We start from the raw sequence: 26,621 nt of genomic DNA, 5'->3' as shown, positions 1-26,621 counted from the left end.
AACTGGAGACTTCAATGCCCACCATCCCCTTTGGGGCTCTCCAGCATCCTGCCCGAGGGGCTCCTTGTTAGCAGACCTTTTCAACCAGCTCGATCTTGTCTGCCTCAATACTGGCGCCCCTACTTTTCTTTCGGACACATCTCACACCTATTCCCATTTAGACCTCTCTATATGTACTCCCCAACTTGCACGCCGGTTTGAGTGGTATGCACTTTCTGATACATATTCGAGCGACCACTTCCCGTGTGTTATCCATCTCCTGCAGCATACCCCCTCTCCGTGCTTCTCTAATTGGACCATCTCCAAGGCAGACTGGGGGCTCTTCTCTTCCAGGGCGACCTTTCAGGATCAAACCTTTACAAGCTGCGATCGTCAGGTCGCACACCTCACGGAAGTCATTCTCGCTGCTGCTGAATATTCCATCCCTCACCCTCCTTCTTCTCCACGTCGCGTACCGGTCCCCTGGTGGACCGCAGCATGTAGAGACGCTTTACGTGCTCGTCGACGTGCTTTACGCACTTTTACACGCCACCCTACAGTGGCGAATTGTATCAATTATAAACGATTACGTGCTCAGTGTCGTTGTATTATCAAAGAAAGCAAGAAAGCCAGCTGGGCTGCTTTCACAAGCACCTTCAACAGTTTTACTCCTTCTTCTGTTGTCTGGGGTAGCCTGCGCCGGCTATCTGGCACTAAGGTCCACTCACCAGTTTCTGGCTTGAAGGTCGCGAATGACGTCCTTGTGGCCCCTGAGGCTGTCTCCAATGCCTTCGGCCGCTTTTTCGCAGAGGTTTCGAGCTCCGCTCATTACCACCCTGCCTTCCTCCCCCGCAAACAGGCAGAGGAGGCCAGGCCACCTAACTTCCGCTCCTCGAATTGTGAAAGTTATAATGCCCCATTCACCATGCGGGAACTCGAAAACGCACTTGGCCGATCACGGTCCTCTGCTCCAGGGCCAGATTCTATTGATATTCAGATGCTGAAGAACCTTTCTCCTGCGGGTAAAGGTTTTCTTCTTCGTACATACAATCGCATCTGGATTGAGGGACATGTTCCCGCATGCTGGCGCGAGTCTATTGTTGTCCCGATTCCTAAGCCGGGGAAGGACAAGCACTTGCCTTCCAGTTATCGACCTATCTCGCTTACCAGCTGTGTCTGTAAAGTGATGGAGCGAATGGTTAACTCTCGATTGGTTTGGCTGCTCGAGTCTCGACGCCTACTTACCAATGTACAATGTGGATTTCGTAGGCGCCGCTCTGCTGTCGACCATCTGGTTACCTTGTCGACCTTCATTATGAATAACTTCTTGCGGAAGCGCCCGACCGCGGCTGTGTTCTTTGATTTGGAGAAGGCTTACGACACCTGTTGGAAGGCGGGCATCCTCCGCACCATGCATACATGGGGCCTTCGCGGTCGCCTCCCTCTTTTTATTCGTTCCTTTTTAATGGATCGACAGTTCAGGGTACGTGTGGGTTCTGTCCTGTCCAACACCTTTCGCCAGGAGAATGGGGTGCCACAGGGCTCAGTTTTGAGCGTCGCTCTCTTCGCCATCGCGATCAATCCAATAATGGATTGCCTCCCAGCTGATGTATCAGGCTCCCTTTTCGTGGACGATTTTACCATCTATTGCAGCGCGCAGTGTACACGTGTCCTGGAGCGCTGTCTTCAGCGTTCTCTTGACCGTCTTTACTCCTGGAGTGTCGCCAATGGCTTCCGTTTTTCCGCCGAGAAGACGGTCTGTATTAACTTCTGGCGATACAAAGAGTTTCTCCCACCGTCCTTAAGACTCGGTCCCGTTGCTCTCCCAATCGTGGAGACAACCAAATTTTTAGGCCTTACATTTGACAGGAAACTTAGCTGGTCTCCACATGTGTCATATTTGGCCGCCCGTTGTACCCGTTCTTTAAATGTCCTCCGTGTTCTCAGTGGTCTGTCGTGGGGAGCGGATCGAACCGTCCTACTTCGTCTATATCGGTCGATCGTCCGCTCCAAGCTGGATTATGGGAGCTTCGTATACTCCTCTGCACGGCCATCCATCTTACGCCGCCTCAACTCCATACAACATCGGGGTTTACGACTTGCGATCGGAGCATTTTATACCAGTCCCGTAGAGAGTCTTCATGCTGACGCTGGCGAATTGCCACTCACCTACCGGCGCGATATCCTGCTTTGTCGGTATGCCTGTCGGCTACTGTCAATGCCCGACCATCCGTCTTATCGTTCCTTTTTTGACGACTCTCTTGACCGTCAATACGGGTTGTATGTCTCTGCCCTGCTACCCCCTGGCGTTCGGTTTCGTCGCCTCCTTCAACACCTTACTTTTTCCCTCCCTGCAACCTTTCGAGTGGGCGAGAGCCGCACGCCACCTTGGCTCCAGGCTCAGGTCCGCGTTCACCTTGACCTCAGCTCGCTCCCAAAAGAGGTCACCCCCGGTTCGGTCTACCACTCCCGTTTTTTGGAACTTCGTTCGAAGTTCATCGACATGACTTTCATTTATACAGATGGCTCTAAGACCAATGACGGGGTCGGGTGTTCCTTTATTGTCGAGGCACAAAGTTTCAAATACCGGCTCCATGGCCATTGTTCGGTCTTCACAGCTGAGCTCTTTGCCCTCTACCAGGCTGTTCTTTACATCTGCCGCCACCGACATTCTGCTTATGTCATCTGCTCAGATTCCCTGAGCGCCATCCAGAGCCTCAGTGATCCGTACCCGGTTCACCCTTTTGTACACCGGATCCAACGCTCTCTTCAGCAGCTGGTGGACGTCGGTTCTCCAGTTAGCTTTATGTGGGTTCCGGGCCATGTCGGTATCCCTGGGAACGAAGCTGCAGATGCCGCGGCCAAGGCTGCGGTCCTCCAGCCTCGAACAGCTTCTTGTTGCGTCCCTTCGTCCGATTTTAGCAGGGTGATTTGTCGGCGCATCTTATCTCTGTGGCATGCCGATTGGGCTGCACTTACCGACAACAAGCTTCGGGCCTTAAAACCTCTTCCCGTGGCTTGGACGTCCTCCTCACGCCCTTCTCGGCGGGAGGAGGTCGTTTTAGCCCGGTTAAGAATTGGACACTGCCGGTTCAGCCATCGCCATCTGCTGACGGCTGCGCCGGCGCCGTTCTGCCCATGTGGGCACTTGCTGACGGTTAGACACATTTTAATGTCCTGTCCAGTTCTTAACACACTGCGCCTCGATCTTAACCTGCCAAATACTTTCGATGCCATTTTAGCGGATGACCCACGAGCAGCTGCTCGTGTTCTTCGTTTTATCAATTTGACACACCTCGCTAAGGACATTTGATGATGCTGTTTTTTAATCCTATGCCTGTCAGTCTGTCTTTTATCGTGTTTTCCCTTTTAGTTGTTGTGGTCAACTTGTGCCTCGCGGTGCATTCTTAGAGTAGTCAGGGCGCTAATGACCATTGAAATTGTGCGCCCTAAAACCACAAAAAAAAAAAAAAAGTCTACTGACTGGTTTGATGCGGCCCGCCACGAATTGCTTTCGTGTGCTAACCTCTTCATCTCAGAGTAGCACTTGCAACCTACGTCCTCAATTATTTGCTTGACGTATTCCAATCTCTGTCTTCCTCTACAGTTTTTGCCCTCTACAGCTCCCTCTAGTACCATGGAAGTCATTCCCTCATGTCTTAGCAGATGTCCTCTCATCCTGTCCCTTCTCCTTATCAGTGTTTTCCACATATTCCTTTCCTCTCCGATTCTGCGTAGAACCTCCTCATTTCTTACCTTATCAGTCCACCTAATCTTCAACATTCGTCTGTAGCACCACATCTCAAATGCTTCGATTCTCGTCTGTTCCGGTTTTCCCACAATCCATGTTTCACTACCATACAATGCTGTACTCCAGACGTACATCCTCATAAATTTCTTCCTCAAATTAAGGCCGGTATTTGATATTAATAGACTTCTCTTGGCCATAAATGCCTTTTTTGCCACAGCGAGTCTGCTTTTGATGTCCTCCTTGCTCCGTCCGTCATTGGTTATTTTACTGCCTAGGTAGCAGAATTCCTTAAATTCATTGACTTCGTGACCATCAATCCTGATGTTAAGTTTCTCGCTGTTCTCATTTCTACTACTTCTCATTACCTTCGTCTTTCTCCGATTTACTCTCAAACCATACTGTGTACTCATTAGACTGTTCATTCCGTTCAGCAGATCATTTAATTCTTTTTCACTTTCATTCAGGATAGCAATGTCATCAGCGAATCGTATCATTGATATCCTTTCACCTTGTATTTAAATTCCACTCCTGAACCTTTCTTTTATTTCCATCATTGCTTTCTCGATGTACAGATTGAAGAGTAGGGGCGAAAGGCTACAGCCTTGTCTTACACCCTTCTTAATACGAGCACTTCGTTCTTGATCGTCCACTCTTATTATTCCCTCTTGGTTGTTGTACATATTGTATATGACCCGTCTCTCCCTATAGCTTACCCCTACTTTTTTCAGAATCTCGAACAGCTTGCACCATTTTATATTGTCGAACGCTTTTTCCAGGTCGACAAATCCTATGAAAGTGTCTTGATTTTTCTTTAGCCTTGCTTCCATTATTAGCCGTAACGCCAGAATTGCCTCTCTCGTCCCTTTACTTTTCCTAAAGCCAAACTGATCGTCATCTAGCGCATACTCAATTTTCTTTTCTATTCTTCTGTATATTATTCTTGTAAGCAGCTTCGATGCACGAGCTGTTAAGCTGATTGTGCGCACAATCAGCTTAACAGCTCGTGCATCGAAGCTGCTTACAAGAACAATATACAGAAGAATGGAAACGAAAAGTCCTCCAAAGCTCTTTTAAATTCCGATTCTGATTCTGGATCCCCTATCTCTTCTAAACCGACTCCTGTTTCTTTTTCTATCACATCAGACAGATCTTCACCCTCATAGAGGCTTCCAATGTATTCTTTCCACCTATCTGCTCTCTCCTCTGCATTTAACAGTGGAATTCCCGTTGCACTCTTAATGTTGCCACCGTTGCTTTTTATGTCACCAAAGGTTGTTTCGACTTTCCTGTATGCAGAGTCTGTCCTTCCGACAATCATATCCTTTTCGATGTCCTCACATTTTTCCTACAACCATTTCGTCTTTGCTTCCCTGCACTTCCTATTTATTTCATTCCTCAGCGACTTGTATTTCTGTATTCCAGATTTTCCCGGAACATGTTGGTACTTCCTCCTTTCATCAATCAACTGAAGTATTTCTTCTGTTACCCATGGTTTCTTCGCAGCTACCTTCTTTGTATCTATGTTTTCCTTCCCAACTTCTGTGATGGCCGTTTTTAGAGATGTTCATTCCTCTTCAATTGTACTGCCTACTGCGCTATTCCTTATTGCTGTATCTATAGCGTTAGAGAACTTCAAACGTATCTCGTCATTCCTTAGTACTTCCGTATCCCACTTCTTTGCGTATTGATTCTTCCTGACTAATGTCTTGAACTTCAGCCTACTCTTCATCACTACCATATTGTGATCTGAGTCTATATCTGCTCCTGGGTACGCCTTACAATCGAGTATCTGATTTCTGAATCTCTGTCTGACCATGATGTAATCTAACTGAAATCTTCCCGTATCTTCCGGCCTTTTCCAAGTATACCTCCTCCTCTTGTGATTCTTGAACAGGGTATTCGCTATTACTAGCTGAAACTTGTTACAGAACTCAATTAGTCTTTCTCCTCTTTCATTCCTTGTCCCAAGCCCATATTCTCCTGTAACCTTTTCTTCTACTCCTTCCCCTACATTTGCATTCCAGTCGTCCATGACTATTAGATTTTCGTCCCCATTTACATACTGCATTACCCTTTCAATATCCTCATACACTTTCTCTATCTGGTAATCTTCAGCTTGCGACGTCGGCATGTATACCTGAACTATTGTTGTCGGTGTTGGTCTGCTGTCGATTCTGATTAGAGCAATCCGGTCACTGAACTGTTCACAGCAACACACCCTCTGCCCTACCTTCCTATTCATAACGAATCCTACACCTGTTATAACATTTTCTGCTGCTAATACCCGTTACTCATTTGACCAGAAATCCTTGTCTTCCTTCCACTGCACTTCACTGACCCCTGCTATATCTAAATTGAGCCTTTGCATTTCCCTTTTCAGATTTTCTAGTTTCCCTACCACGTTCAAGCTTTTGACATTCCACGCCCCGACTCGTAGAACGTTATCCTTTCGTTGATTATTCAATCTTTTTCTCATGGTAACCTCCCCCTTAGCAGTCCCCTCCCGGAGATCCGAATGGGGGACTATTCCGGAATCTTTTGCCAATGGGGAGATCATCATGACACTTCTTCAAATACAGGCCACATGTCCTGTGGATACACGTTACGTGTCTTTAATGCAGTGGTTTCCATTGCCTTCTGCATCCTCATGTCGTTGATCATTGCTGATTCTTCCGCCTTTAGGGGCAATTTCCCACCCCTAGGGCAAGAGAGTGCCCTGAACCTCTATCCGCTCCTCCGCCCTCTTTGATAAGGCCGTTGGCAGAATGAGGCTGACTTCTTATGCCGGAAGTCTTCGGCCGCCAATGCTGATTATTTATCACAATTTAGGCACTGGCGGGGATCGAACCCGGGACCGAAGACGTTTTGATTATGAATCAAAGATCCTCGACAGCTACCACCCCATTAGCCTTACGAATGTGCTTTGTAAACTGCTCGAAAGGATGGTCATCTCCCGATTATGTTTGGTACTCGAATCTCAGGGCCTTTTGTCACCATATCAGTGTGACTTCTGGGCAGGGCGATCTCGAACTGACCATTTACTCCGATTGGAATCCACCATCCGACAGGAGTTTACTCGCCGCTGGCACCTTGTTGCAGTTTTCTTTAACCTACATAAGCTGTATGACATGGCTTGGCGTCATCACATTTTAGTTACCCTCCATGACTGGTCCCCTCCCGATTTTTATCCGCGAGTTTTTATCTTACCGACTCCTCTGGGTTTGTGTTGGCACTTCACTCAGCACCCCTCAGATTCAGGAGAATGGTATCCCACAGGGTTCTGTGCTCAGTATCTCACTCTTCATTGCCATAAATGGGCTTGAGTCCTGTGTTGGGCCTCTGGTTACCCTGCCGTTGTACGTTTACGATTTTTGCATCTGATGCAGCTCCCAATTGGTGGCGTCTGCTGAGCACCAAGGCGCCATCCAATGGGCCTCTGCGTAGACCACCGCCCATGGCTTCCAGATTTCCCCCTCAAAACGCGGGCAGTGTATTTTTGTCGTCAACCCACTGTACACTCTGATACAGAACTTGATTTAGGCAACCAGCTCCTCGATGTTATAGCAGTCCCGTTTCTTGAGCCTTACTTTTGATAACAAGCTGACATGGCTGCCACACATACGCCACCTAAAGACTACATGCATGTGGAGTTTAATGCTCTCCACCTCCTGGCCCACACATCCTGATGTGCAGACTGTTCCACTCTTCTCCATCTTTACCATGCTCTGGTCTTGTCCAGACTTGATTCTGGTAGTCAGGTTTATGGCTCAGGACCTCCTTTCACTTTGAAGCTCCTTGACCCTGTCCATCATTGTGGGGTGCGTCTGGCTATTGGTGGCTTTCGCACTAGTCCTGTTAATAGTCTCCTCACAGAATTGAGGATTCCTCCTCTACACATCCGATGGAGCTAAATCCTTGTTTCTTACACAGTCACCATTCGCCAATTCCCTCACCATCCTGCCAGCTGGCATGCATCTCACTACCCTCTGCCGTGATCTCCATCTGCACTCACTGGACTGCACCCTGTGTCTTCCACCCTGTGTCTTTCCGCTCATACCCTTGCTTGGACGGTGCCTAGACCACGGATTAGGACCGATCTCTTCCAGGGCCCTAAGGCCTCTGTTGCTCCAGTGGTTTTCCAGTGTCTTGTATGTGCCATCCTTGCAGAGTTCCAGGGTGCCACCATCTTTTACACTAATAGTTCTAAGATTTCTGATAAGGTGGGATAAGCTTTCACATCTCCTACTGGCTTCGAGCACCATTTGTTGCCAGGATCGTGTAGTGTATTTACAGCAGAGCTTCTAGCCATTGACAGGGCCCTCCTTTTTGTTTCTCAGGCCTCCCTCCATAGTGTTTTAATTTGTTTGTTCAGTCGTCTTTCTCTCTGTCCCAAGTCATGTGGGAAACCCAGGGAATGAATTGGCTGACAGTTTGGCTAGAGAAGCAGATACACCCCCCATTTCCTTTCACGATTCCAGCTGGGGATATGCGGATCTGCGTCAAAGCTCTCTTTGCCCAACAGTGGAATGCCATCTGGGGCTCTACTGTTCATAGTAATAAACTCCGCACAATCAAGGAGTCTACTGCATTTTGGGGCACTTTTTCCGCCCCTCTCGGAAGGAGCACACTGTTTTATGCCGTTTACGCATTAGCCATACCCGGCTCACCCATAGTTTCATCCCATGTAATGACCTACCCCCACAATGTGGCTGTGGCGCCTGACTGACGATATCTCCCATACTGATGGCATGTCCCCTTCTTTCGACTCTTCGTGCTATGTATAGACTTCCTGCTTCCTTAAATTTAATATTAGCGGACAATCCACGGATGTTTGACCTGGTCCTCGGTTTCCTTCGTGAAAGTGGTTTTTATTTCCAGATATAAGGTTCTCCTTTAGTCCTGGAGCAGGGCCTGGTTGGTTGTGGTTGGGACTCATTTTGCAGTCTTCATGATCTGTGACCCCATGACCACCCTCCCCCCCCCCTTTTTGCAGTTTTTATATTTGGTCTCACTTTATGCTTTCACTATGTGTGTTTAATGTTCATTCTTCTATACGAGTACTTTGACTCCTCTGACTTACTATGTCCACTTTTAGCAGTCGCTCTTTCTTATGTAACACACTTTGGAATCGCGGGACTGATGAACTCGCCGTTTGGTCCCATACTTTCTGAATTAATCAATCAGTCAAGAACGTGCATGGGTTACCATGTCTGTCAAAACCTTAGTTGTGGAATGGTGCGAAAAGTTCCGTGCTGCTTCATGATAACGCACGTCGCCGTATAGCAAATATAGCGACGCCCAGTCAAGTGGGAGACACTCGAGCACCCACTCTGTAATCCTGATCTGTCCCCACGTGATCGTGGCGGCTTCGGTCCCTTAAAAAGCCCTTGGAGGGTCTAAGATTCCTGTCCAACGGGGATGTGGGGCAGGTAGTTAGAGACCTCTCCAAATAGCAGGACACGATGTTTTACCAAACAGCCATCTTCAAACTGGCGTCGGTGGGATGATTGCCTCAATGCTCACGGCGATTTCGCTTGACTGTTATAACGATTCTTGACTGTATTGCCTTCCAACGGAAACTTTTTGATTGACCCTCACACATAAATGGCAACCGTTCAGTCAACAAGAATTGACCTTGCATTACTCTGAAGAGTAATGCTGTAGAACAACACACACAGACATTGTTCTATTCAACATAGCTGTGATTCCTATTGTGTTCACAGCACTCAGACTTCCACTTCAACGTGAATGCCTAAGAACGGATTGAAACTGTAGTCGCACTTCAAGCAATAAAACCCCGTGACCAGAACTGTAAATGTAGTAGATAATATGCATGCACATATGCAAATACATAGGCATACAATGCCACGAAGAAGACTTATACGCCAACAGTATTCAATGAGATGAAGACATTGTGGAGATAAGACTAGTGCTATTATTGTTGTGGTTCTCAGTCGGAGGACTGGTTTGATGGAGCTCTCCATGCTAGTGTGTCCTCTTTAAGCCTCGTCTGTGAATAACTACTGCATCAGACATCAATTTGAACTTGTTGTACTGATCCCTTGGGCACCCTCTAAAATTTGGAGCCCCAAAACTTTCCTCCCTTACCGCAGTAAAAATTCCTTGATGTGTCATATTAACAGATCCCTTCTTTTACTCAGGTTGTGCCATAGATTGCTTTCTTCCCCATTGCGACTCGGTACCTCATCATTAGTTACTCACTCTAGCCACCTAATATTCAACATCCCTCTGCAGCAATATGTTTCAAAAGCCTCTACTCCCTTCTTGTCTGAACTACTCGTTATCCATCTCTCACCTTCGTGCAAACAAAACTTCAGACAGATACCTTCAGAAAAGTGTTCCTGACACTTAAACTTATTCCATGTTCAAAAATTCCTCTTTTCACAAAAGCTTTTCTTATTATAGCCAGTTTGCAGTTTATATGTTCTATTTTGTACGTAATCAGTTATTTTGCTTCCTAAGTAGCAAAACTCGTGTATTAATATTACTGTCTCATTTTCTAATCTAATTCTCTCAGCGTTGGCTGATTCACTTTGACTACATTCCGTTACCCTTCTGTTCTTTCCAAAGTCCTTTGCAGTCTGACAGAATTACAGTGTCCCCTGCAAGCGGCAAAGTTGTTTTTATTTTGAACTCTAATGCTTTTTCCAAATGTCTCCTCGATTTCCTTCAGTTCTGACTCAGTGTAAGGCAGAATAACGTTCAGGAATAATACAACGTTGGTGAAAAATGGTGATGGTGAATACGATGATATAGACACTAAAAGATAATGGTACCGAAATGAAATATACACCTTTCAAATCTTTTCTCACAAAGAATACCATAGCTGCTAACGATGCCCTTAAGTCACACCACATCAGGGTGTACAGGGGTCATCGCTGCTGCTTGCAAGAGCCGTTTATTCTTTTGATATTAATAGGAGAATTTTGCAGATTGCCTCTCCTCTCCAATTTTGTTTCGCCTTTTGGAATCTGCGTTTCCTAGTAGAGCGTTATAGAGACAGTCACTCATTGTATGTCAGAGTTTAATTTCGGCCGGAATGCACCGGAACTGCTTTTCCGGCACCTTCCAGGGAATGTTTTTTGAACTCACTGGAACAAGTCGGCACCGGAGATTTAAAATGAAGTGATGCGCAGGGGCGTTGGGCGAAGGACTTACGCTGATATCGAGCAGAAGTAGGAAGCAAAGTGACGCTGCTATAATGACAGCTGGTAACACCTGTTTGTATTACGTCTTGTGATTTTTTTCCTTCTCTTCTTTCTTCTTCCTCCCCCTCATTCTCCCCCTCCCCCTCATTCTCCCCCTCCCCCTCATTCTCCTCCCCCTCCCCCTCATTCTCCTCCCCCTCCCCCTCATTCTCCTCCCCCTCCCCCTCATTCTCCTCCCCCTCCCCCTCATTCTCCTCCCCCTCCCCCTCATTCTCCTCCCCCTCCCCCTCATTCTCCTCCCCCTCCCCCTCATTCTCCTCCCCCTCCTCGTTTCATCGTAGGCTACAGCCTGTTACTTCAGTACCTAACAGTCTACAGTGATGTTGTCGCTTCACGTTTTCCTTGGACGGTCAATTTTTCTATTAGCAGCTGGTAATTTATTTCTTACAATTTTCACAATCTTCCATTCATCCGTCCTGACTACATTGTCGTTCCATTCATGCTTTCTCTTATGTACCAACTCATTAATGGAGTCCACTTTATATCCTTTTCTAATGTTTTCACTTCTCTCTCAGTATATTCCTTGTAATCCTTCACAAAATTTTCATTTCCACGGTTTCCAAAAGTCGTTTTGTTTTCGGTCTTGTCTTAGCTTTACTCGTCATTGGTCTCACTTTCTTTCGTATATTCTTGCCTTTGCATCTTCTCCTATATGCCTGTTTTTCCAGATAGTATCACTGAAACATGCTGCCACCTGATTTGTTTTTGCTACTTGTTTTTCCAACTCTTTGTCGACATTCTCGCTACTGGACTGGTCAATACCAACACTTTTAAATGTCTTTACCTGTTGAGTAATTTCTCCGTCTACTTTTAGTTTGCGTTTAATCGGTTCCAGGTCATACATTTGGTTTTTTGAGCGGATATGACCGTTTTTAGGTTTTTGGCTGCCAGGTTAAATACATGTAAACGTTTCTGAAAGGTAACGTCACTGTTTGCCAGCAGTACTGCATCGTTAGCATAAAAAACGATTTTCATTTATTCATCCACCAGCCTATATCCACTACCAGACAGTACCTTCTTTATCATCTCGCCCGTGAGTATATTAAAGAATAGCAGGCTGCGGCTAGTTAAACTGGAACTAATATTCGCCTGGATGTAGTTGTTGGAGTAAATGTCTTAAATTGTTTCTTTTAAGTTGGAAGGACCCCCCTCCCCCCCATTTGTAGGGCAGGTTTACCATATCTGATAGCTGAGTCCTATCGAAAGCCTTCTGTAAGTCAATAAAACAAAGATAAGCTGATCGGTTGTATTCAATAGACTTATCTACGACCTAAGAATGAATACGGCATGCGTGTCAGACCTATCGGATTTAAAACCATACTGCTCATTTGAAAGGGTTGTAATGCTTTTTTTATTTCATATTATTTTTGTTATGAGTTTTGTTCTTAAACTTAGACTTAACCCTCCGTAGTTGGATGGGTCTTGCCTGCTTTTTTGAACATGGGTATTGTGATACTAGTTCTCAATTAGTTTGGAATTTTATTAGCGGTTATGACATTCTAACCAACTTTTTATCGTTTTGATTATAAGAAATTATGTTTTAAAAGCTTGAATTTCAGAAGTGTCTTGTAAAAAAGATTTCACGTTGTAAATTGTATAAAAAGTTTCCAAAAATAGAATCCAGTGACATTTATGGGACAGCGACGAGGCTGGGAGGTGTGGGGCGACGGGGGCGGCCATTGTATGGTGAAAGAGGTGTGTTCCAGCACCTAAATTAAGGACTGCTGTATATATGTGATGGCACTGGAGCAGAAAATAGCTCTGCAGCCACAGGTAATACGTGATGAGCGGTAGGCATGTCCATCTTAACTGCAGCCAAATAAAGGGGCCGAAAGAAAGCGCGTCATTATTTACGGTTTCCTTCGTAAGAGTCAGATGCTAACGAAGAAATTAATTTCCCTGGCCGCGCGATTGCCGCAGCTAAATATGTATGGAGGAGGAGGCCAGCACCACTGTTATGCATTTCATCTCGGAGAAACTAAACAAATATAAGGAGCGGAGTTGCACAGACACGTCCAAAATAAGTGGAAAAGCAGATAAGTCTTATCGGATGCAATGAGACAGTTATGGGTTGATAAGAAGAGCTGCGCGCAGGCAGCGGAAGGAACAAGTAGCTCCGAACTTTCCTACTTAAATTACATTCCTACTTAATCCAAAGAATGAACTGCGCCAGGCTCATTCAGAAGAGGTTGCAGCAAAACAGAGGTATCGACCTGGAAATTGGATAGCAAACATACTACAAAGAGCGTGCTGAGAAGTAATGCCGCCGAATTTTTTACTTTGTCCTCAATACCGGTTCAGGTATTCCATGTCATGTACATTACTTGCTCACTTTCCTGTATCACTGATTCAAGTTGCAACCTTCTGCCGCTAGAGGGCTCCGGATCATGTAACGTGCCGGTGTATAACGTAACTACGTCGGTGCTTGAGAAGCATCGGGCTGTAATGGAGTTTCTAGCGGCAGAGAACGTGCGTCCAATTGAAATCCATAGAAGAATAAAAGTTCTGCTTGGTGATGATTGTACAGACAATAGTAACGTGCAACGTTGGGCTGTTCATTTTCATAATGAAGGAAATAGTGGCGAACCTCAATGTGTGTGACAGAGCTCAGAGTGGACGATTGCGCACAGCAGCCGACGAGACTCCACAGAATCTGGTTGACGAACTCATCACGGGAAATCATCGGGTAACACACACAGCTCTTAGGTAAGTGTGACTTATCAACAGAGCTTGTACAGGCCATCATCGCAGAACTGCGGTACACGAAACTGTGCGCATTTCGTGCCTCGAAGCTCACTGCTGACACGAAACACAGGCTATTGGACATTTGTCAATAATTTATTTTCCGTTTTGAGTGCGAGATGATGGGTTCCTTAACAACTTTCTGATAGACGATGAAAGCTGGGCTCACCATTTTGACCCCGAAAAAGAACATCAGTGGCGTTTCGCCACAAAGGATCGTTGACGCCAAAAAGGTTGAAGCCCATGCTATCAGCAGGAGAAGTCATGTTCACAGAGTAGTGGGATGTTCAAGGTGTGATGCATTTGGAATTTATGCCTAAAGGGACCACCATAAACCCACATCCATGCACTGTGTAACGTAAGAGGTGGGATAAACATTGAAAAAGTTGTTGTGAAAACAATGTTTTTAAATTGATTCGTGTTTCAGCGTCTTTTATAATTCTTTAGTTGTCTCTTACGAGACAGATTTCGAAATCAGATTTTAGGTTATAAGGCGTATCCCGGAGCAGATACAAGCACAGATTTAATTTAGTAATGATGGAGATTACACTGAAGTTAAACAACATCTACCGAAAGAATCTGTGGAAAGATCTGGGATACTGAAATACTAAGGAATGATGAGATGCGTTTGAAGATATCTAAAGCTGTAGATATTGCGCCAATGTATATCACAATGGGAAGTTCAGTTGAAGAGGAATGGACATCTCTAAAAATGACAATTACAGATGGACAAAAAACAAAGCTACAAGGGAGATAAATGCGAAAAATCTTTGGAAACAGAATAAGTGATTTGGTTTGATGGGCGAAAGAGGAAGCATAAAAATGTTCAGCAAAAGACAGGAGTGCAGCAATATGTCATTTAGGAGCGAAAATAGTAAATACAGCGAAGCCAATACGAAATGGCTGCCGAAAGAATGCGAAGAAATAAAAAAATAGTCTTCGGAAGGATTGATTCAGCGCATAGAGAAATAAAAAGGGAAAATTCTGTAAAACTGAAAGCGATGGCGTCAATACTGAGAGCGCAGTAAGAATTCTGCTGTAAAGTGCAGTGGAGAGAGCGGATACGTGGAAAGGGTACACAGAAGACGTCTGTGAGGTGCAGGATTGTCTGATGACTTGGTCGAAGAAGATGTGGTGTAAATCCCCGTGGAATGTGTAACATACGCATACGTCTTGTGTGTGTGTGTGTGTGGGGGGGGGGGGGGGGGGGGGGGGTTCCTAATGTTGTCTGCGCAATGGAATTCTCAAGCCTACAAATGATCAAGATGACCTTGCCACTGACGTCCTATACCTAGGAATTTCCATTTAGCATATCAAACCAATTATTCATATCGAGATACTGCTAGAATGAGTCACAACTTGGACACCGTGAATTACTTCCTCTAAAAACAAGTGAACAGCGCAAGGTGTGTATAAATATTAAGTACACAATATCGAATTCCACCGTAGATGTAATTTCGAGATTGGCAGAACATACGTTGCGCTTTCTTTAGATCGCCCTACCGCCCTTATTTGACGGATACAGAATTGGCTGATAGTGATTAGCAGCGAGAAACCGAAGAACTTCAACCTGACTGGCAGTTTCAAAAAAATGCTCAGTGAACAAACAAATGGAACACAACACATTTCCTACTACCATTTTCCTATCCGCCGAACCGGAGTGCGCCTGTCACTTATTGAAGGAAGGACAACAGTTATACTGCACTGATGATGTGCATTCAGCGCATCAGCTGCTGTTTAGATGACCTACGTGGCGTACCTGCAACACAGTAGACGCAATGCGCTGTCCGCAAACTCCTAGGGTTGAAATTACCACAGTACAAGGTAGAGCACGAGTCAAGTTTTCTGATTACTCACTAGCCAGTAACAGAAATTAGACTCCAGTATTTTCCCGTAAAGAAACATTTCAATGTGTGTCAGACTCCACAGACAACTAGAAAATTGTCACTTGAGTAAACAGAACAACAAATCACTGACAGAGAAACGATTTTACGCACTCACTGTGCCGAAAGCAACACTTCTAAAAATTTAACCGCCACTTTCTCCAATGTGGTTCTCTCTCTCTCTCTCTCTCTCTCTCTCTCTCTCTCTCTCTCTCTCTGGGCAGTAAATGACCGCTCCTGCAGGATATGACAAGTCTATTCCCAGCCTTCCTTTTGAGGAACACCTGGCCGACTTCGCCTTTTCTGTGAGTGCTCAGCCCTAATGAACTGCCAGACATGCATCACTACAGAAATTGTTAGTATGTGCTGCTAGTCAGTATCATCCATTGAAATGATTTATTGTCCATTGTTAACAGTGTTCTAATATAAATGTAAATCTACAAGAATATTAAATGGATTAAAATCACTCCACTCCATAACTGCCGCGGTGACACTGGTACAGCAACAGTAATAGATCTTTAGATGCAGAAAAACGTCTTTGTTGCACAGGATAGGTTTATTTAATCTTCAGATGTGAAGTGTTTCGCCTGTTCTAGGCATCATCTGAAAATAGAATAAAAACTTTTTGCCAATCGTGATCGAGGCGTCGAACGTAATTAAAAGATCCATAGAATCAGGTGGTGACACCCATATAGCCATAGTCGATGCTTCATAACACCATCGATAAAATTCTTCCCTACTCGTATCCGAGGCACCAAACGTGATTGAAAGTCCCAAAGAACTGGGAGGAAACAGGAGTCAAAAATCTTCTCATTGGGAGTTGGTGTGGAAGATCCATTTTTAGAGTCAGAGTTGAACAGAGATTGCGATTAAATAAGGTGAAAAACAGAGAACATATCTTCGAAATTTATAAAATTATTGGAGGAATTGGCAACTAAACGACTATTCAAGTGGGTTTGCAGAATTTGTGTGTCTGGAGACATACCATCAAACTTGGGGAAAAATATCCTCGCAGTCTCCAAGATAACAAGTTCAGATAAGATTCTCTGATGATGACACTGCTATCCTCACTGAAAGTGAAGATCTGTAGGATCCATTGAATGAAATGAACATGCATCGAGAATAAATCGAAATAATGAGGAGTAGCAGAAATGAGATTAGCAATAAACTTAATACCAAAATTTGGGTCCGTGAAGTAGATGGAGTGAAGGAATTCTGTTACTTTGAAAGCAAAATAAAGCATGACAGACGAAACGAGGAGGACATAAAAAGCAGACTGACACAGGCACCTACTCGACTGTGAACCCTGACCATGAGAAGTTAATCACAGGCAAAAAGGGCTTTCCTGGCCAAAATATGTCTACTAGTGTCAAACATTGGTCTTCATCTGAGGAAGAATTTTTTTGATAATGTACATTTGGAACGCAGCATTATGAAGAAGTGGGTCATGGAAAAACGATAAAGAATAAAATGGAAGCGTTTGAGATGCAAATCTGGTGAACTCATAAGAAATGAAGAGGTTGTCCGCATAATTGGTGAGGAGAGGAACATTCGGAAAACAATGGTAAGAAGAAGGGATATAATGGTAAGACATGTGTTAAGACGTCAAGGAACAACATCCGCGGTGCTTGAGGGAGCTGCGGAGGACAAAAACTGTAAGGGAAGTCTGAGGTTGAAATGTATGCAATAAATAATTGACGTTGAGCGCAAGTGCTACTCCGATGAGAAGAGGTTGGCATAGTAGAAGACTGATGAAAAAAAAAGTGCGTAGATGCACAGTGAAACATTCTATTGTCTTCCTGATATCGGTTTTGACACTCTTCAACCGGCAGATGCAAGTGTATGAACAAGGATATCGAATAATAAACACCATCACTCGAAATCGATAATGTCATTGGTTATTAAGAAATTGTTTGCTGCATTTAGTTTTTCGTAATTTTAAAGGAGGAACAGCCATCAAATTGTATTTCGTCTACTAGTATTTTTTATTATTAACTTTTTTTACTTATTACGACACCATCAGGGAACTTACGAATAGTTCCAACTAAGGTATTAGCGTGTAAGTAATCAAACAGTGAAAGCTAAAAGGTAAAGGTGATATGACCTGCACAGTACTTCTAATTCTGAAATTAGATAGGAAATGTCGAATCAGTTTCTCAACTTATGTTGCAAAATCAAATGGCTCTGAGCACTATGGGACTTAACTTCTGAGGTCGTCAGTCCCCGAGACTTAGAACTACTTAAACCTAACTAACCTAAGGACATCATACACACCCATGCCCGAGGCAGGATTCGAACCTGCGACCATAGCGGTGGCTGGGTTCCAGACTGTAGCGCCTAGAACCGCTCGGCCACCCAGGCCGGCAACTTATGTTGCAGATATGCCGCAATAGTTGATGAATTTTACTTATTACAGCGTGTCATAACTGTTTACGGAAGAAAAGTTAGAGTAGCTACTTTACGATGAACAATTTCAATACAAATATTGCATGACCTCTGATTTCTAATACAAATTACAAATTGACACAGACAATACTTTTTAAATTTTTCTTTTCTTAGACTATGGAGACACAGGTCGCTATATATTTTGCAGGATAATGGTAACCTAAGGCCGCTTTATGTATGTCAGAATATTAGTAGACAGTTTACGGAACGCTTGGTTTAAAACCAATAAACGCATAAACATTCTATTAAAATACACAGCTTCTACAAATGAAATCAGAAGAAAGTCTAGACATCACAATGGAGGAAAAGTGTGACTCAGAAATTACGCACCAAAATGTGAATGAATTTCAATAACAAAGTTAATGACCATAAATTATAATAGACCTGCCCGGAATTTGTGAATACTTCAAAAGGAAATCTGGGCACCCCAATAGGAGCTATTATCTCTACCTATTGGCTTTATAACAACGAGAAATTTTCAAATACTTATGTGTCGCATCTTCGGTTAGGGAAATGCAGAAATACACATTACATTGTGCTGTCATGGGTCACAGAATTCCTCACAGTGTGTGGCGTGCTGAAGTTGTGATAACTAAACAGCGGTCCTCCGTATATAAATGTTCAAACGTGTGTGAAATCTTATGGGACCTAACTGCTAAGGTCATCAGTCCCTAAGCTTACACACTACTTAACCTAAATTAGCCTAAGGACAAACACACACTCCCATGCCCGAGGTAGGACTCGAACCTCCGCCGGCTCCGTATAGACATCGACATATGAGCGAGCGAGTGTGTGAGTTCATGTGATGTAGCGGATCCACCAAACCTCACATCACATACTGAATAAGTAACCTAGTAGAATTGCTGCCGGAGCTAACATATGTCTACACTAACATAATGGTGTGTGGAGAAACGTACATCATGTGTCAGAACCATTTCCACCTCACACTTAATCCGTTCGAAATTCACGCACCACCAGTTCGTATATTCACATTTTGTGTGCACTCGGTAGCGACGGACATCCTGGAGAAGACACTGCTTTCCTTCCGTTGTTGTGATTATTTCCATTACTAAGAGTGTATAAATCTCGAGTAGCTTAGGCCTAGTGAACGGCACTGCGCACCACAGCTAAAGGATCACTTTTTCGAAACGCTGTCCCATTGCGACATACAAGTTTGAAATTCGTCTCGAATTTACCTACAACCTTTCCCTGTAATGGTGCAGAAGCGTGGCGCCCTCGGCGACAGTTCAATTAGAAATGTGTTGACACATGCGGAAAAAAGACCAGAACTCGGAAGTTCATGTGAGGTGTAAGGTGCGCTAATGATTTCACATTAGCACCACATTTCATATCGCCAATGTGGACGTGGCACATGATGGGAAGCTCATTAGACCCTCCCTTACCCACATTTCACCCTTCTTTTGACGCCTCCGCGATGGAGGTCGGAACCGCGACGCCCAGCGTTTAAATAACGCGGTTTTCTAATGGATTGCCTAGGAAAAAATTTCACGCACACCTCATCTCAGAATCGACACGAAAAGGCCTTAGGAGGTGTTATATAGCCCTTGAATGGAACCAGCCATTCCTTTGTGGTATTGATTCCTTCACATTTCGCAGTCGAAAACGACAGCAGTTTAACGAGCAACAGGACGCTGTTTTTGACAACCTCGGACACTGCTAGCACCCTGTGGACGAGTCAGTCACTCTCTAAGGAAATCGTGGGCCAGCAGTCCCACTGAACGTGGTCGCACCCTCTTTGGATTGCAGTGTGACCGCAGTTTTTGCTCTGGAGTACAGCGTGGAACCACTAGGGACCGTTCAATAGCATTCGATGAAATCTGAACGCAATTCGAAGCAGCAAAAGGTGCTTATGCTTTTTCAGTCCTCGCATTTCGAGTCCTGCTGTGGTGTGATCACGAACGTATGCGACACGGACACATGCGTGAATAAAACGGTAAACGGTGCCTTTAAGATCCCCTAGTTCGCCAACACACTTGGTGCCACTCGACCATTTTTGTTGAGCATTTTCAAAATGTACCTGTACGGAGACAAACTAAACTAGTCCTTGTCGCTTGCAGGCGAGATACGCTGCCGCTCTTGCGCCGGCTAGTAGGCATGTGGAATCGAAGGGGTGTCGAGGTGTTGCCTGTCTTCAGGTGCCCAGGACTCCGCCACAGTTTCTCTGTACAGGTACATTTTTAAAGGTTCTACGAAAATGGACAAGTGGCACCGAATGTGATGGCGAACTGAGGGATGTTAGAGAGGCCGCTTGCTATTTTATTCACGCGTGTGTCGATGTTGCACCCTTCCCTGATCACATCAGAGGTAAGTGCAAAATAGGAGGGCTGAGAAAGTATAAGCAACGTTTGCTACTTCGGATAGCGTTCAGATTTCATATATTGGTTTTGAACGCTCGCTAGTGGTCCCAAAGTGCACACAAGTGTGTGTGTGTGTGTGTGTGTGTGTGTGTGTGTGTGTGTGTGTGTGTTTGTAGCGAAGCAAGGTAGACTATCACAATGACATCTGATCTGGACGGCCACTAAGAGGGAAGTCCAGAAAAGAAGATCGGCGGATCATAGAAACAACGGGATGAGCAAATCGCTCTCTAACACACTAAAAGCGGCGACCTAAGAGCTTAGGTAGAAGTGAAGACGAAACACAAAATCGTAAAACACGTGCCACATCAGCTCATTATCACCTAAAATTTGAGGGCAGGTCTGTCGCTAAACCAGCTTGAACCCTTTCGTCGTTATATAAAATATAGTCGGTTAAAATGTGGCGAACCGTAAACAGCACACCACATGCACCACAAACAGGCGACTCTTCACGTCTGAGAAGGAAGCCATGGCTCAGGGGGCTGTATCCTATCCGAAGTCGCGTGAAACCGACTTGACCAGTTCGAATTGGACGGAAGGAGGAGCGCCACTCCTCACAGTTGCTTTCATTAATCGTAAGTTATTTTCCGTCACGCCCACCCGCTCTTCCTTCCATAGACGCATGACGTGCTCTCAAGAAGAAAAATTACTGTCGCACTGCACTACAAAGAGATGCAGCCCCACAAAAGCCTTAGAGAGGGGTTGAAACGGCGAGGAGTGTCGGCAGCGTCCAAGGTTCCCAAGACGGCCGTCCTGCTGCTCGTCGCACTGAGAACTATCGAAGTGTGTGAGAATGATCGCTCCAAGAAGAAGAGTGATTTCATTGACGCAGCTTATGCATCTCCCTGAGGCCTTTCCGAAGTGATTCTGAGCAGGGATGTGTGTGAAATGGTTTCCTTCGGCCACCAATAAGAAAACTGCGTGATTTCAACGCTGAGCGTAGAGGGGCTGGGGGTGTGACGACATTCCAATTGTGTGACAAATCCGTGGTGACGTTGGAGATAGTTGTGCTGAAGTTTAGTGCCAGTGTAACGTCGTTAGCCCACCTTACACACACGTCAACTTCTGATCTCTGGCTTTTTTTCGCACGTGTCAGCGTCTTGCTGCTTGAAACGCCGCAGGACTCGAGGGTGACGTCGCAGGCAGCCACGCCTTTGCACCATTGCAGGTCAAGGTATTAGGCATCTTTGAGTCAAATTTCAAACTTCTAAGTCGCATTGGGAGACGATTATTGTGTTTCAAAAAAGTAGTCCTTGAATTGTTGTGTAGTGTATACGGAACTGAAGGCTGTTGGCGAGGGCACTGCCTGGCAGATGTTGACAACACATCCGCTGCTGGTGGATGACTGGCGAAATCAGCGGCCCCTAGGGGGACTCAGATTAGAAAATCCACGGTGCAGAACTGGTTGGTTGGCCGGAAGTCCCAAGGTATCAGCGATACTTACATTAGAAGAGAAAGATCATGGTCACAAATCCAAAGTAGCCCTTTCTTAATGGGCTCAGAACACGGTCTACTTGCTTCTGATGAAACAGAAAAAAACATTAAAGTATGAGAACATCCTTATAGTTATGCATGTTTCTTTGAAATGGCATTAATATGAGCTGCAGCTCTTAATGCGGAATCCCAATTACACAATTACGCTGAACATACTTTTCTTTTGGATGTTGATTGTCCTGGGTAACAGGTCTTCTAATCAATTTTATGTTTTAGGTGATGTTAACTTTATAAGCAAGAACTTTGAGTAATGTTCATTTATTATTGGTGTGTGCAAAAACAGTAATGCTACTGAAAAGTAATGAAACATCTCTCTGCGTCAGTGTTGCATACAGCACCATCTTGCAAAACATGTACATCTGTACCTGTCAGAGCGTCAAATAGTTACTTACGTCAGTGTCGTAGCAGGACTGCCCACAGTTGCCGTCTTGGGCTGACGCTGCTTCGGTTATTCTGATGTCGCCTCAGGTCCTTCTCATGGCGTCAGCAGGCCCTACGTCACAATTATAGCATATCTTACACATTAAGTTTTATTATTTTGAATTATGCTGATGACCAATCAAACGGATAATTCCACGCATCCAAAAGACTTAGGAGTTGCTCACAAACTGCCAGATCTGTCTACATGCAAATAATATTAATAAATAAGGGATCGATCAAAAAGTTTCCGTTAGAAGGCTGTGCAGTCCAGAATAGATATGCCAAACAGGCAAAATCGCCATGTGCATTGAGGAAATAGTCCCACCGGCGACCAGGTTGAAGATATCCGTTTGGTAAAACACCGTGTCATGCTGCGTGAAGTCGTCCCCAACTGCCTGCTGTAAATCCTCGTCCGACAGGAATCGTAGATTCCTCAACGCCTTTTGTAAGAGACTGAAGCGGTGATAGTCGCATGGAGAGAGATCAGCACTATAGTGCGGGTGCATGATTCTCTCTTCATTGAGGTGGCGTAGCTTCTACATTACGACATTTGCGATATGGAGACGCTCGTTACCATGAAACAACAGCACCCTTTTCGCAGTTTTCTCGGATATTTCGGCTTAATTGTGCGCCGTAGCTTCTCCAGAGTTGCGCGTTACCGTTTCTCAGTGATGGTCACACCAGGTTCCTTGAAATCAGTAAGCACTGGGTCCCGGTAATCAAAGAACAGTTTGAGGATTGCCTTTCCAGTAGATGACTGGCTCTTGAACCATATCGCAGCTGTGAATTTCGACAGACATTTTGCCCCACACATTGTTCATTTTGCGTTGGATGTCTACCTGTTTTTGTCCTACGGCAGTCAAGAAAAGGATAACAGTACGTTGATCCTGTTTGGACGCATCTGGTAATAACGTCGCCGCATTTCACGTTTCCGCGTTTACCCCACGCACGATACAAAGACGCGAACGCCACACTAATACCTTGCCTAGATGTCGGTGGTTATATAGCCGCATCGGAGACGCGCTACATTGCTTATATTCTTCAGCAACGCCCTCTAACTTTTTTGATCGTCCGCTTACACATCGATATAACCGGTTGAGAACGATATGGAAGAGCTGAAAACACACAAAAACAAAAATTACTAGAAGAATATTAAAATAAAATAAAATAAAAGGAAATATTGTTGTGATTAATTTCGAATGATTCCCTTTGATCAGAGGATTACGAAACTGAAACTGGATTTCATCTAGACAAACTATTACAACAGTTGTCCCTTAATCTTTATCGGTATTTTAAGCAATTACTAGAAAATAAAATATCTTTTAAGGAAACTAGTTTTCGGAATCGATGTGTTTTGATCTTGGGCTTAGACTGAAAAATCTCACTCGATTCAGACGGCTAGTCTAAACTTGTGCCAAAATTAAAATGAGCATTGCTCGAACATCGGGCTTTGCTGAATTAGTTCATTGAAGTAGGCCACCACAAAACCTATTATGTCACTGCGAGTAAGAGGTGGTTCTGACCTCCAATACATGTTAATGAAACAGAGGCTAATTTCTAAAAGAGAAAATAAAAGCGAAAACTTAAACCACACGAAGAAAGCTAATGATGGAAACAGAAGCAAAAATATCGATTTGGAAAGGGACAGATAATTTGAAACAATTATATGTAGTGGCTATGAATGTAAATTATGCTACATCAGAAGCAAGACTTATTACTTAAAATTTTATGTTCTTTACGAAGACGTTATCATCTGAAGCATTAGATTCCATGTATGCTAGGTCAGGACCTAGCAACCGATCAATTTACGATAAGAGCGGCGAGTTCAGTAAAACTGTATTATCAACTGCATTTGCTACAGAGGAGTGCTAAAATATAATGGACGACAAAGTACGAAATAACAAGTTACCAGAAACACCTGATGACGAGAGAAGACTCAGTGGGATATATGGCACGGAATCCATGTACAGCTAATTTGTCGCTGGAATGTGGAAAATTACGGGAACAGATCATCCTCAAAGAATACTAAAATAGAACCAAATGCGAAAGTCAGTGACGCAGCGACTTTCAGCTTAAGTGGACAGCAGATAAGAGATTTATCAGCGCATGAAGACTGATAGATTGGTAAATGCAGATGGGTGTATTTAGCTTAAGAAGAAAACAGCTCCTGGCTGTCAGCTGCAGAGACTTCGTTTTAGCTTGACATGGAAGCGCAAATATTGGCGGCCACATTCCCAGCTGTGTCGTTGCTTCAATTATGCTGGACCTGTTGGCAGTTGAGTTCAAACGAATATTATTGGTGCTAGTCAGATAACAAGCTTCGCCCATATTGTTTCATTCTGTACAATTATAAAATTACTCTGGAAGGTGCAGTGTTAAAGTATCTGCGTATCACATGTTGGTTCCCTAGTACACAAACTTTCCCGCAAACAAGTCAGTGAATTTAAATGTGATGATCTGGCAGCAAAAACGCAGTACCCCTCAAGCGTAGCCATCTTTCAGAGAGGGTATTAACCCTTTGGCAACAATAAGGAAGTTCTGTGACGCATCTTCATACGTCAGTCACATGGCACGTTGTACTACCAGTGGCAGTATCCAAGGCTCGAAAGACAGTGTATTCTTCAAGAATTTTAAACATATTTGACCGTTAAGTTGTCCTGCAAGACCAATGGTCTAAGTCGACAGCCACAGACACTTCGTGCCCAGTGATGTCGAACATTGTTAATGCGACATTTGCGCTACTGCACCTAGATTTGCTGTATATCTGTTAAGGTATCAGTGAAGTTTGCAATTGAAGGAGAATTTGATTAAGAGGAGGTTTTTGATTACCTGCTGACTGGCGAAGTGGCCGTTGGAGGCTTACCGATACTGTTAAGCGGAACAGGAGACATGAAAAAGAGGTTGGTTTTGGGGCGAAACGTCTGTGTGTCGAGTGGTATTATTTAAGAGATTCATTAAATAGTCTCGTTCACCCGTTGCTGTGATAATGATCTTCGCTGTCTATTGAAAGTGAGTGAATGACGACCAAACCACCAATCTATGGGAATATAACGCTGCCACCTTAAAAGCTTCTGCGTCGCTCATTGGCGCAGAGCTGTAGTCTGTCACAAGGTCAGCGACGTGCTATACTAATTATTATGATGAATTCCAGTTCTCAGAAAGATAAAAGTTTGTAATTTAACGTCTGGGCGAAAACGAAGTCATCAAAGACGTTGCACGGTGTCTTGTTGAACGAGGATGACGCTGGAAATCAGCCATGCCAAGTTATCCTTCCGACGTAGGAAATACTAAACCAGGATAGTTGGACGGAGTTTTGAAGCCTTCTGCTTCCAAATATGAGGTTTTAACGGTTAAGTAACGACCTTTGTCGGGAAATAATTCTCTGACATCTTCTTCAACAATTACGCTTGAGCAGGGATGTCGTCAGATATATAGACAGTACCTTGGAGATCGAACTAACCGCTCTTTACTGCTGTAGTTTCAGAAGTAACAACGCGCCCTCTTGAACGTAATGGCCAGTGGAATTTACAGAGACTTTCCTGTGTGCTTTCAATAACGTAGCTTTGAAGAGTAAGTAATTGGACTGTTATCAGGCACAAATTTTGTGAACTTCGTTGTTACGAGATGTTTCGGCAGTATTTCTCAGAGAAGACGGCTGACACGCTTTTGAATGCCTCAGGGGCGTATTTTCCAAGAAGTACACTGTTTCTAGTGATCTGGCACTCTAAAAACACTGCATTATTTCGGGTATAGCCTTGCAAATACTACAGTGGCTGCTTGTAAACGTGACGTCGGTGCCTCCGCTGTGTGTTTCAGGAGATAAGACAAACGTTTAAGACTTGTGGAAGTCCACCGTCCTCGCGCCCTTGGGAGAGCGGCTGATGATATAAATAAAGAAAACCAACCACCACAGCCGTATCATCAAATTTACTTCAAACGACTAGTTTCGGCACAACGCTTACGCCATCTTCAGGTCTACTATAAACCAAAGGAGTACTTTCATTCCTTGATCCAAGTACCTTTAGAATACGTGTAACACTAGTTGTGGATATGGACATGTCGTCACAGTAGAGGCGACAAGTTATAGACTCCTGATATATGAAATCCACGACAACAAGTATTACATAGGTTCTACGGTATATGGGCCAAGGAATGAAAGTGTTTTGGTTTATAGTACACTATCTCTTATTTCCGAGGAGCAACTATTGAAATCTACCGAGAATGGTACAAATGCAGATGACAGAAAATTGACAGATGTTCCTTGTTATTCTTTTGATGCCGATTACTATGCTGAAAACGAATG

At 44.4% G+C, this 26,621-nt stretch overlaps 1 protein-coding gene across 4 annotated transcripts in view; it reads left to right on the top strand.

Annotated features, from left to right (window-relative positions):
* Positions 1 to 26,621, top strand: part of LOC124615342 (hepatocyte nuclear factor 4-gamma) — a 695,490-nt gene that overhangs the window by 449,407 nt on the left and 219,462 nt on the right. The gene's annotated exons all lie outside the window — the stretch shown is intronic.

This window comes from Schistocerca americana, chromosome 5, assembly GCF_021461395.2.
Source record: "Schistocerca americana isolate TAMUIC-IGC-003095 chromosome 5, iqSchAmer2.1, whole genome shotgun sequence".
NCBI classification, from domain to species: domain Eukaryota; kingdom Metazoa; phylum Arthropoda; class Insecta; order Orthoptera; family Acrididae; genus Schistocerca; species Schistocerca americana.
This window is presented reverse-complemented; position numbering and strand designations above follow the sequence as displayed.